Source organism: Primulina huaijiensis, chromosome 2 (assembly GCF_012295235.1).
Source record: "Primulina huaijiensis isolate GDHJ02 chromosome 2, ASM1229523v2, whole genome shotgun sequence".
Taxonomy (NCBI): Eukaryota; Viridiplantae; Streptophyta; class Magnoliopsida; order Lamiales; family Gesneriaceae; genus Primulina; species Primulina huaijiensis.
The window spans coordinates 2176795-2190109 of record NC_133307.1 but is presented as its reverse complement, the minus strand read 5'-3'; the positions used below and the strand labels follow the sequence as shown (position 1 = coordinate 2190109).

At 27.9% G+C, this 13315-nt stretch overlaps 1 pseudogene; it reads right to left on the bottom strand.

Moving 5' to 3' along the window:
- Positions 1–1516: 1516 nt before the first annotated feature.
- LOC140963785 (cytochrome P450 89A2-like) lies at positions 1517–3058 on the bottom strand (annotated as a pseudogene).
- Positions 3059–13315: the final 10257 nt, after the last annotated feature.

Here is a 13315-nt window from a genome sequence, read left to right as displayed (position 1 = left end):
ATTGAGATAACACAAAAACTTATGTGAGACGGTCTCACGGATCAATTTTGTGAAACGAATATTCTGTATGGGTCATCCATGAAAAAATATTACTTTTTATGTAAAATATATTAATTTTTATTGTAAATATGAACATGATTGATCCGTCTCACGAATAAAAATCCGTAAGACCGTCTTATGAAAGACCTACTCTTAGAAATAATTTGAAATGTCAAAATATTTCACTAATTTTCAGATTTTAACAACATTAATGGAAATGATTTTACTAAATATTAATCAAAATTTAAACATTATATCATTCTATTCATTTTATAAAATATTTTTTCCCCATTTTGTAAAACATTCGAAAAACATAATCTATTTTCAGGATGACAAAGATTTTGATATTTCGCTTGGACACCCTATAAAGTTGTTTTTGGCATTTTGCCCCCACATTTTTTAGTTCTTGAGAATGACCTCTCACCTAGAATTTCATCCATAAGAACATAAAATTTACACTTAAATAAATTCTGCACCACCAGGCTAACTTTTGTCAAATTTTTTTATATGAAAATTACATCTTTGAGTTCAATTCAAATACGCTCGAGGCAAGGGCGGAGTCAGGATCATTATTCAGTGTAGGTAATGATATACTACAATTAATAAAGCAAAAAAAAAAAGAAAAAAGAAGAAGACCTGTTAAACAAAAACCATAAATAATGTGTTCTAAGGTTAGAACACAAGATACACAAAGCCAGAAGCATCTTTAATCGATTGGAAACGCCAGAAAAATGACAAAAAAACATTGCGTATAAAACCAACAATCAAAACAAAAACTGATAGAAAATATAAATTTTACAGACGAAAAGTATGCATGAGTTCATTCTCGATTGCAAAAAAAAAATTAAAACAATTGAATGAAAAAAGTGATTCTTAAATTTCATAAAATTCTGGATTTTATTGGTAATATAAAAAATGAGACATTGGGTAATATGAATTGAAATGACTATTAATCAAATCATAAGAGGTATGGGGCTTATGTAGAAAAAATTGTATAGAATATTACATATTGTCAATCAGAAAAATACTATCAAGTAAAAATTAAAAATTTTGAGTCTAAAATTTGGATCTATAAATTATTGAAGAAATTTTTTTTGTTGTTTTTTAAGTTAAGTTTGGGGAATTACGCAATATTAGAATATCAAAATTTAAAATTTTTGATCTAAAAATTATAATATATATACTTAATTTTTTTGCTAAAAATTATAATATATACATAGTTTTTTTTGGTCCCAGTGTAGGCAAGTGCCGGCACTAGACCTTAGCTGGCTCCGACCATGGCTCGAGGGTGTCATTTTCTTTAAAAAATAATCGACCAAAGTCATTTTCTTTATAGTTTGTGGAAACGAACTCACAAAAATAAGAAAAAATCTGTCTAAACATTGATGGTCTGTTTATTATTATTTTTTCCCAAATTAATGGTTTTGAAATTATATTTAAAATAACATTAGAAGGATACAAGTTTTTAATCCTCCAACATCCTTCTGATTTTCATCAATTGATTCAGATTCTAGGAGAAATTCGAGCACGCAGCGGATTCTTCATGACAGTGGTGAATTCTTGCTTCTCAGTAAGATCTACATGGTCGCCTTCCTCCGGAATCCACTCGAAATTCCAAATCAAATTGGCAACAAAATATTCCAAATGCAGTAGTGCCAATGTAAGGCCTGGACAGATCCTCCTTCCGGCACCAAATGGCATCATTTTGATCTCTCTGTTCCCTGTTATATCGAAAGCCTCTCCCGAACTTGTCGCCAAGAATCTCTCCGGCTTGAATTCCATTGGATCCTTCCACACCTTGGGGTCCCAACCCAAATCCGCCACCATAAAATTCACCGTGGCGTTACAGGGGATCGTGTAACCGTCCAATTCGACGTCCTGTGTCACCTTGTGGGGTAAAACGAAATGACCTGGTGGGTGCCGTCTCAAGCCTTCTAATACTATTGCTTTCAGGTATAGCATTTTCTGCAAGTCCTGTTCCTCAACCAATTGCAGCTGACTGCTTTTCGGCGGACCCACGACTCCGGTTATCTCGTCGTAAAGCTTGGCTTGGATGTGGGGGTATTTGACAAGATTAGCCATTATCCATTGCAGTGCTGTGGATGTGGTATCCGTGCCTGCAGCGAGGAATTCGCTGCAAAGCCGCATAATTTCTGGTTCATCTAGTTTCCGGTTTTCTTCGGGAAGATTCAGGTTTAGCAGAGTGTCTACATATGCTAATACTGCTGCGCCGTCTTCTTGGTGTTCAGAGATTCTTTTCAGGCGGGACCTGATGAGAGGAAGCAATACGTTTTCCTGTTCTTTCCGTAACTGAATGAGTTCCTTCCAGCGTTTGCGGAAAATGATTTTACCCAATGCAGGCCAGAAGTTGAGCACGTTGAATCGGGGGAATCCCAGAAGCAACCCACGTTGCACCGATTCGATTCCCTTGATTTGCTTCTCCTGGAGCTTTTCGCCGAAGCACATGTTCACGAGCAGGCAGAACATGGCGTACTGGAAATGATCCATTACCCTCACAGAGATTTCCGATTTCGACGCATCGAGGAGGCGGTTGACCAGCATTGAAAGAACCCAACGACGGGAGCTGGAGTACGACTTCAACCGAGCGGGATGGAGGATCTCCTGTGCGAGATTACGGCGGAGGAGGCGCCACGTGGGGCCGTACGCGGCGGAGCTAATCTCTTTCAGGGTTCTATTAGAAATCTTGCTTGTGAACAGGGGAGCAGGCCTGTCGGAAAACACGCCACCATGCTGAATCAGCGCACGGTGGGCTAAGGAGTGACTGGCGATGAATACTAGCTTCCGACGGCCGATCCTTAACATCATGAGGGGGCCATATCGAGTTCTGAGGCGGCGGAGGATGAATTCCAACTCCGAGACAGGGCGGCGGAGCCATATCAAATCGCCGACCAGAGGCAGAATTGGCGGTCCTGGCGGCAAATTTTTCTTGAAGAGGTTGAAAATGGAGCTCACGAGCGCTGAGACACACAGAAACGATGATGAAGAACCAGGTCTCCATAGCAATTGCTAGTCGTTGGTAGAAAGTCCAATAATATTCATTTATATGTTCACATTTGGACAATAAAAAATAATATTATTAACATGAAAAATAATAATTTTTTTTTATAAATAACTCAAATAAGAAATCTATCAAATAAAACTATTTAATGATTTCTTTTATAAATTATATTAAATTATTTTTATAAAAATATTTAAATAATCGATAAATTAAACTAACACAAAATCTTAAAATCTAATTTTACAATATAATTAATAAATGTGGTATTATAAGGAAAATTGGTGAAATTTTTTGAGGTAGTCTGGTTACTATAATTATCCACTTAATCTATTCTAGGATCAATAGTATCACTTTTCTCTACTCTACACATCACATAATTTGTTAAAAGATTTCAAAATATTATGTTAATTGGACAATATTAATATAATAAAGTATAAGAACAAAATCATATTATTATAATATACTAAAACATAAAATATATTTTATGATACTACTGAAAAAATATTATGACTACTATATATAGGAGGAAATCTTAAAATTGTACCATATTTCTTAGCAGACATGTATATTCAAGAATTCGGTTTTCAAATTAAAAAAATTCGGTTATATCGGTTAATTCGGTTCGGTTACAATTTTCAAAATTTTGAAATCGGCTAATCGAATTAACCGATAAAATAAATACTATTATTTAATAAATTTTTATTATTTATCAATTTTAATATATATTTAAATTTTTACTTTTTAATTTTAAAATCAGCCCTAATTCTAAAGAAAAATTTGTGATGTATGTGATTTTATTTTTAATACATTTGTGTAGGCTGTAGTGTTAAAAAATATATATATATAATTAAAGTTAAATCACGAATTTTTTTAAAACTAATCGGTTAATCCTGTCATCAATCAAATTACTAATGTCATATTGATATTACATTCAGAAAAATAATATATTTAATTTTTCTAATTGTTTTAATATCTTAACGGGAACATTTGTGTACTCTTATCTTGAGAAAAATCCATTGCATTTATAAAGTTTGAACGGTAAATATAACTTTATAGTATACATTTAATTTGAAAACTGAATTCATAGTATGACAAACACTTATTCAATTTCTATTTTTTGTGTATCCCAAAATATTTAATATTTTTTCTCTTTTATCATCTCCAACTCACTGTAAAAAGTTTTAAAAAAATATTTATATCTAGAAAAATATTTTTATTTATTGTTTTTCTTGTGTATATATTTTGTTATATGTGAACATTTATTCTACTTCATTGTCTTAAATGTCATATATCTTTACTATATAATTTGTGTACATTGAAGATGAATAAGTTCATTTTTTAGTTTTTTATTACCTGGACTTAGGTTTATATATTAATGTGTGATATACATAGATATAAGAATTTTTAAATTCAATTTATTCACAATGATTTTTCATAACAAAAGCCAACTCAAAATATTAAAATTTAATATTCATAATTATTTTAAATATGATATAAAAATAATATGTTGAGATTTTTTTTGACATTTTAGTTGCAAAATACAGTGATAAATGCATGTAGGTGCACTATTTCATTGTGGCAATTATAACTTTATTTAAATATCTTATTTCTCACTCAAGGATCAAAATTTGTTTATTTCTTATTTTGATTATCGACAAATCCAATAATTTATTTAAATATTTTTGCTAATAATATTTACATGAGTTTTATTTTGTATTTATCCAATTTGAAAGGGATAAATTATAATTCAATATATAATAATATTTAAAAACTGTAGAATGCTTCTAAATTTAAAAATCGAGTAACATGTAAGGGATCAATTCAAAACTAAAAGTTGATGCAACCTGTTTCTTCTAGCTTTACAATCGAATAATATAGAATCGAGCGTTTGTCGCTTTACCAAAAGCTATAACTGAAGGTAACTATGCAAATCAAATCTTTAATTAAATCATACATCTCAAGCGACTATCCATCGTGGACAATTATTATACCAAACAATCTATCTCATAATAATTGCACCAATTGCAATAAATGAAAATCAAAGTCGCGATCTTGGCTCTGATACCAATTGTAGTGTCAAGCGTATACTGTTACATCAAAACCTATAGATTATGGTAACAGTGCAAATCAAATATTTTAAATAGTACAACAGTTCAAGCACAATATTTTAATTATTCTACCCAACATGATCAATTATTGCACTCAACAAATAAGTGTATGCAAATAACCTTTTACTATATCATATGAATTTATAAGACATTTGAGTAGAATATATACTTGATATTCTACATAAGTAGTATTAAAAAAAATCATTTTTCATTTATTTGAAAATTTATATTTTAAAATAAAAAAAATCATATATGTCAAAGTAAATCATTTTCTGATTCCGAATAACGATCACATTATTATTACGTTACAATGATAAATAAATTATTATTTTAATTTATCATCATAGTCTTTATCTCAATAAACACATTTTCGAATGTAGGATGTTAAATTTAATATTGACATTAGATAATTATAGTATTAATTCTAACATTCTTTTTTTTATTCTTCTCAAGATATTACTTTTTATATTTTCAAAGATATTAATCTATTTATTATTGTATACAAAGTATAATAATTATTTGGTTAATTGATCACATTTAAGATTAAATGTTTAGAAAAAATTATAATATATCTTTAAAGACCAATAGATGATGAAATTAAATTTGAAATCAAGAGAAAAATTACGAAAATGTAGAACACTACAGTGCATAAACTTTCGCTTTGTACAGTGACAAAACATAAGGTGATACCAAGTGAGATACTTATATATATGAGTCTCATTCAACTTAGTCCCATTACAATATTTTTATCAACCAACTTTGTCCTTCGTTTTTATTTAACTAACTTTGCAGTGTGACTCATTCAAGCATTAACTTTTTATTTTTTTAGTACATAGTGGCCTCCACTCTCACCGACTTCAATATTTAGAAGTCGTTATTAGTAGTTTATAGGTAACAGACAATTATTTAGTTTTTATTTCCTGTCTTTTGATTAATTGTGTAATTTTTTATGTTCTACCTAATTCATTTTTAGAATTTTTATTGAATTTTTATAATCATGATTAGAAGCGATGCACGCAAACAATATAAAATTAATATGTCTTAAAATGTTAATATTGAAGTGTCGAATGAATGTATTAAATCATTATTTAAGAACTTTTAGAAAAACAATATACATCATAATTCAGATTTAAAGATTAACATACAAATAAAGAATTGCGATGAATATCTTATAAAATAAATGGTGTTAGCCCAAAAAGATTAAATATGATTATTGTAAATGAATTTTCTTAATTAATTAGAAAATTTTCAGCAAATACGCCAAATTAATTAGAATGTTTTCAATATAGTATGTCGATAAATGTTTTTCCATATGAGTTAGTGATTGAGTACTTATGAACATTTAAAAAAATGTGTCTTTAGTTATAGTAACGGTGTCTTATAATTTAAAATATTAAATGAAACAAATTTTCAAGATAAAAAATTAATTAAGAAATTCAAGAATATGTGATTACTCAATTAGTTTAATTGACAAGCTCTTTAGTTTGCTGATTTAATAGATGTTAAATCCACAATCAATGAGTTTGACAAGAATTTTTATAGAATAAAATACAATTAAAATAAATTACTTGATTGTATATGTTATAAAATTTTGTATATTTCATATATGTATGATTTATTTCATTTATAAGGTTGAAATTTTATATATTATGATATAAGATTTGTTATGCATCTTAACCTCGATAAATTCATTAATTTTTTTTATATATTTTAATTCTTGTTACCACATAATTTTGGTTTCGCCCCAGACTTTGTGTATTCGTTTGCTTGAATCTACTGTTTCACATTTTGCTAAGACTCAGAACATGTCAAACATGGAAGTAGATATTAATTTAAAGATATGATAATACTTATTTATTTCAATAAACGTGTTTATCATTCACAATAATGATAAAAATAACTTAAAAATAATATGTTGACGAACATATATATTGTCAGGAATCCAAAAACACATTTCAAATGTCAACTTTGACACTCAATTTTCAGTGACTACCAAAATATCTGAACAACCCACAATTTATGGACAAGATACTAATATCTTAATTTTAAAATCAATATGATATTATCCCTTTTACATGTAGAATTCATAATTGAAAATCGACAATATTAGATATATAGATATTTAATATAAGAGTGGGTCTCATGTGAGACCGTCTCACGTGAGACCGTCTCACGTGAGACCGTCTCACGGATCTTAATCTGTGAGACGGTTCAATCCTACCCATATTCACAATATAAAGTAATACTCTTAGCATAAAAAGTAATACTTTTTCATAGATGACCCAAATAAGAGATCCGTCTCACAAATTCGACCCGTGAGACCGTCTCACACAAGTTTTTGCCTTAATATAAACCTGTGTGAGCTCATTTAGGCCCACCTTTAGATAGGTTGACAAAATTTCAACCCAACCCATTTAAATTGTTTGGTAGTATTGGTCAATCGACGGACCCAACTCAAATCGATAGGTCTAATCACAACGATCCTTTACTTTGTTTTATTCAAATAATTTATAAATATAAACCGCCAAAAAATGTTGGTTGAAAATTTTTTTTATTTAAACACATAAATTCTAGCCAGCAGTTATAAGTAAAGAGATTTAAAAATTAGAAATTTTTTTTTTATAAAAATGGTATATTATAATAAATTTTTTAACCATATTTTATTAAAGTAAATTTAAATATAAACATTTGCAAAAAAATATTTTTTTAACTCATAAGTTATAGCCAACGTCACAAAAAAAATAAAATAACGAGGACATGAAAAAATAATAATAATACATAAAAAAAAATTCACAATTCAACAATGAACTATTTCTAAACTTTAATTAATTGAATTGACATAATGAAAAGAAAAATAAAAAAACTAAATCATTGGATTAAAATTAATATATTGTAATGTGGGTAGACAACAATAAAATCAAACAATTAATAGTAACATCATAATTTTAATATCAAGATGATAATATCCCCTTTATATGAGGAATTCATGATTGAAAAACGATAATAGTAGATATATTGATATTTAATACAAACAGGTCCGGTCTCATTTAGTCCCACCTTTAAACAGATTGACAAAATTTCAACCCAACACACTTAAATTATTTGACGATGTGGTCCAAATAGACGAACCCAACCCAACTTGACAGGTCTAATCACAACGATCTTTTACCGTGTTTTATTCAAATAATTTATAAATATAAACCACAAAAAATGTTGGTTCAATTTTTTTTATTTAAACACATAAATTCTAGCTAATTGTAACAATTAAAGAGATTTAAAAATTAGAAGTTTTTTTTTATTTTATAAAAATGGTATATCACAATAAAGTTTTTAACCATATTTTATTAAAGAAATTTTCTTTTGCAAAAAATATTTTTTAAAACTAATAAGTTATAGCCAAAGTCACCAAAATAAATAATTTAGACATGAAAAAAATAATAATAAGACACCAAAAAAAATTCATAATTTGACAATGAAATAAAGTTTTTAACCATATTTTATTAAAGAAATTTTCTTTTGCAAAAAATATTTTTTAAAACTAATAATAAGTTATAGCAAAAGTCATCAAAATAATTAATGAGGACATGAAAAAAATATTAATAAGACACCAAAGAAAATTCATAATTCAACAATGAACTATTTTTAAATTTTAAGTAATTTACTTGACGTAAGAAAAGAAAAATAAAAAAATCTAAATCATTTGATTAAAAATAACATATTATAATGTGAGTAGACATAAAAGATATCAAATACTAATTTACATAATAAAAAATAAATAAATAAATCTAAATTGATAATGTGAGTAGATAACATTAAAAACAATCAATTAATAAGATATACAACATTAAAAACAAGCAATTAATAAGATATACAACATTAAAAACAAGCAATTAATAAAACAAGTAATTAATAAGGAAAGAAATGGAAATTCACATATAAAGTCACATATTTATATATATAATAGATACAGTCAATTTACAATCATTAAAAAAAATTTAGTCCAATAATACACTCACACAACTCTCATTTATTTCATGTCCCAACGTATTTATATAATCCACAAAAAAATATGTCATTTTCAGATTATTATTTTTTTACAAGACAAATTACAAATACTACAACTTCAAAATTGGTCTATGTTGCATTATATTTTAGGTTATGCATCACTCTAAATCAAATAATGTAATTTAAGTGTTTCCATCAAATATGTTAGATATTATGTCTCAAAATAACAAAAATTTTAATATATAAATAATAAATCATCAAAAAAAAAAAAAAAAAACTTTAATGCGACCAATCTTTATAGTGTTAACTATACAAGATATATTTTCTCAACACTAAAACGGTCAAACTATAGTAAGTGAGGAAAAACGGTCCGATCAATCTTATGAATGATATCTATTACTATTATAAATATATGAGTTTGAATTGTGAATTTACATATATGTCCTTATGATCATTAATTAATATTCATTAATATTTGTCCTTTAGTTTTTTTTATTTTCATATATTGATTCATTAATGTAATCTAAAATTAAAAAAAATAAAATTAAACCTTCATTTTTTGGAGTTTTTTTGTTTTTCTAAAATAAAATTTAACCTTCATTTTTTTGGAGTTTTTTTTTTATATATATCAATTCATTAATGGAATCTAAAATTAAAGAAAAATAAAATTTAACTTTTATTTTTTGGAGTTAAATTTATATTCAAATAGAAAAATAATAAAATTACATTTCATTTTTAAAAAATATATGAGTTTGAATTGTGAAATTACTATTATTACTATATGAGTTTGAATTGTGAATTTACATGTATGCCAAATAAAATTTAACCTTCATTTTTTGGAGTGAAATTTACATTCAAATAGAAAAATAATAAAATTTACATTTCATTTTTTAAAAATATATGAGTTTGAATTGTGAAATTACTATTATTACTATATGAGTTTGAATTGTGAATTTACATGTATGTCCTTATAATCATTAAATAATATTCATTAAAATTTAACCTTCATGAATAAAAATGAAGTTTAAATTCTTGTTTAAAATTTTACGGTTATCTAATTTTTGAGTAGGTCTTCTGTGAGACGGTATCATGGAAATTTTTTTCTAAAACGGGTTGATTTCTTTCATTAATTAATGTTAATGTATTTTAAAATAAATCAAACGAAGATGAAGTTTACACTCTTATTCAAAATTTTATGGTTATCTAATTTTTGATTAGGTCTTCTGTGAGACGGTTTCATGGATATATATCTATTAGACGGGTCGATCCAGTCATTTATGGAATGAAAAACAATGTTTTTTCATGGTTCGGGTCGAATAAGAGACATGTTTCAAAAAATTGACCCGTGAAACAACATCATAAGAGTTTATGTGCCAATTTTATTTTTAATTTGATTAAATTAACATTCATGAATAATGTAAATAATAAAAATAATTAATAAATATCTTTTTGTTTGTTTGTTTTTTCATATATTAATTAATAGATTCTAAAATGAATTGAAATACAGTATATTTTTGAAATGAAATTTACATTTTATTTTTAAAAAATTTAAAATAGTAATAATATTAATAATAAATAAATGTTTTTTCCTGTCTATTAATGACGTGTAAAATAAGTTGAAGAAAAATAAAATTTAACAACAATTTTTTGGAATAAAATTTAAATGTAGCTTTTATTTTTTGAAATGAAATTTACACTTCATTTTTTTTAAAAAAATATATCTATATTGAAATTTAAAATAATAATAATAATTATAATTATAATAATAATAATAAACACATGTTTTATTGTTAGTTTTTCTCGATTAATATATGAAAACGAACAGAAAAAAGACATGTGTTTATTAATATTATTTAACGAAGATAAGGACATATATATAAATTCACACAATTATATTAGAGTTTTCAAATTTATTAGTCGTGTATTATTTATGTTATTAATGGATGTTAATTTACTCAAGTTAAAAATAAAAATTAGCCCAAAAACTCTTATGAGATTGTTTCACGGATCAGCAACTTGACGCACGAGAACTTCCCAGGAGTTCACCCATCATGCATGCTTAACCCAACAAAATTGAATGATAGTAAAATATTAATCTTTTAGTTCAAACATTTCTTGATTTTTTTTTGATAAATTTGTTTTGTTTTGTTTTTTTTACTTTGAATACTCATAGTCTAATTATTTTTTTTACAAATTTATGGTTGTGATATTAAAATAGGTGTCACAGTGATATTCAAAATATAGTTATGATTATAAATCACATTAATATATATTTTTATGTTAAGACAGAATATTACAACAATATATATTTATATCTATATAAAACCTAAAATAATTCAATTATATTAGTATCCAAGAACTCGGACAAAAATAAAATTTGAACTTTATCTAGGTATCATAGATTGAATTTATTGTTGAAAAATAAAAGATAGTGAAAGTAAGTTGATATCTGTTCTCTTCATATCATCTTTTTATGTTCCACACATGCAACACACACGTGCACATCTTCTAGTATACTCAAATATGTCAACTTAAACAAGATAAATGAATAAAGTAAGGTAAATATAATACAATATATATATAGAAGGTCGATCCTTCTACGTCGATCTCTTTCACTTGGGTTACAGACTTCTTTGCACAAACCCACTTCAATCTGAGTTTCCTCATAAATAGGTTCTTTGTCTTCTTATGGATTCGACTGATGGACATCTTTTTCATGAATCTCCACATTCGCCATATCATCATCTCCAATTATTCCTTCACGGTTCGGGGGAATGGGAGATGCAGCCTTTGGAATTTATGTGTCGGCTGGTGGTGAGAGAGAGTTGGAGAGTTTGTAGGTGGGGGAAGTGGGGACTTTGGTGGCTCATCTTCCTATACAGTCTCAGGAGATGGATTTTGGAGACTTGGAGTGGTGTCCCTTGGTGATAATATGTCTCCAAAGAGCTCCGTCATCGACCACACCACATCATCCACAAAAGTTAGAGGAACTTCCAGTAGTGGTGTATCTGATGCAGTAGCAGATCTTGCCATATCCCCAAGGGCACAACCTGCATTTAAAAAAAAGAATTTGATTAGACCCTTAAACATGGATGAACTTAAAAGGAATTTTTAATTTCCAAGTTCAGATTTACCCTTACCAATCCATTGACCAATTGAAGGACCTGTAGCAAGTTTAGGAGAAGATGTGATAGAAGATGGTACCTCTTGAGAAGGCTGTACCCCGGTTGGGTTGGGTTTGGGTCAGAGGTTTTAGCATGTTCTTCGACCGCTGCTTGCTTGACCGATTCCTTTCTTGTAGATCCTGCATCGGTAAAGATGGGCTCTTCAACCGCTTCCTTCTCTATAAAGAGCCCAATGTCTTTGTCTATCAATTCGACGGTTGAAGTACCTCCATCCTTGTATTTCTTTGAGAGAGGAGTTCAAACTCCAGTCGAGAGATAACCTCAGCGTCATCAAGGGTTGTGCGGCTCTGTGGGTAGAAATTTGCATTTCTCTCAGTGATGATCAACCGCAACAAGCTCTCTTTCAGTTGTAACTACACAAATGATCTCCGGCCAAGAGCCAATTCAATTTTTTTTTTTCAGATTTTGCCCAATCCAACATCCGACAACTCCACATTGACCAACTTCTCGAGCAAATATCACTGGAGAATGGTTTTGAATGTAACAGATGTTCGGTGTTCGAACCATCTGTCAAACATTCTCATCCACCAAGTGGCGGTCTTCAAGACTTGAGACAATATCAAGGAGATAACTGGCTAAACCTTGGACGGAGCGGTTGAAGAAAAAAATAAAATAAACTATACTTATATTCAAGAAATATAATACTAAATTAACAAAAGTTAGTTACATTAATTTTCATATGAACGCAGTCTGTTTGATTTGATTAATTTTTATTCAAAGTTTGAACCAAACCAATTTTACTGTTCGTTGGATTTTAAAAGTAAATCCGTTTGTTTTACAGTTTGGTTTAGTTTTTTATATATATATGGATACCCACCCATATCCCACTACAGGATAGGAGTGTTAAAAAACTAAACCGAACTGTAAAACAAACGGATTTACTTTTAAAATCCAACGAACAGTCAAATTTATATATATATATATATATATATATATATATATTCGAAGATCTTCGATGA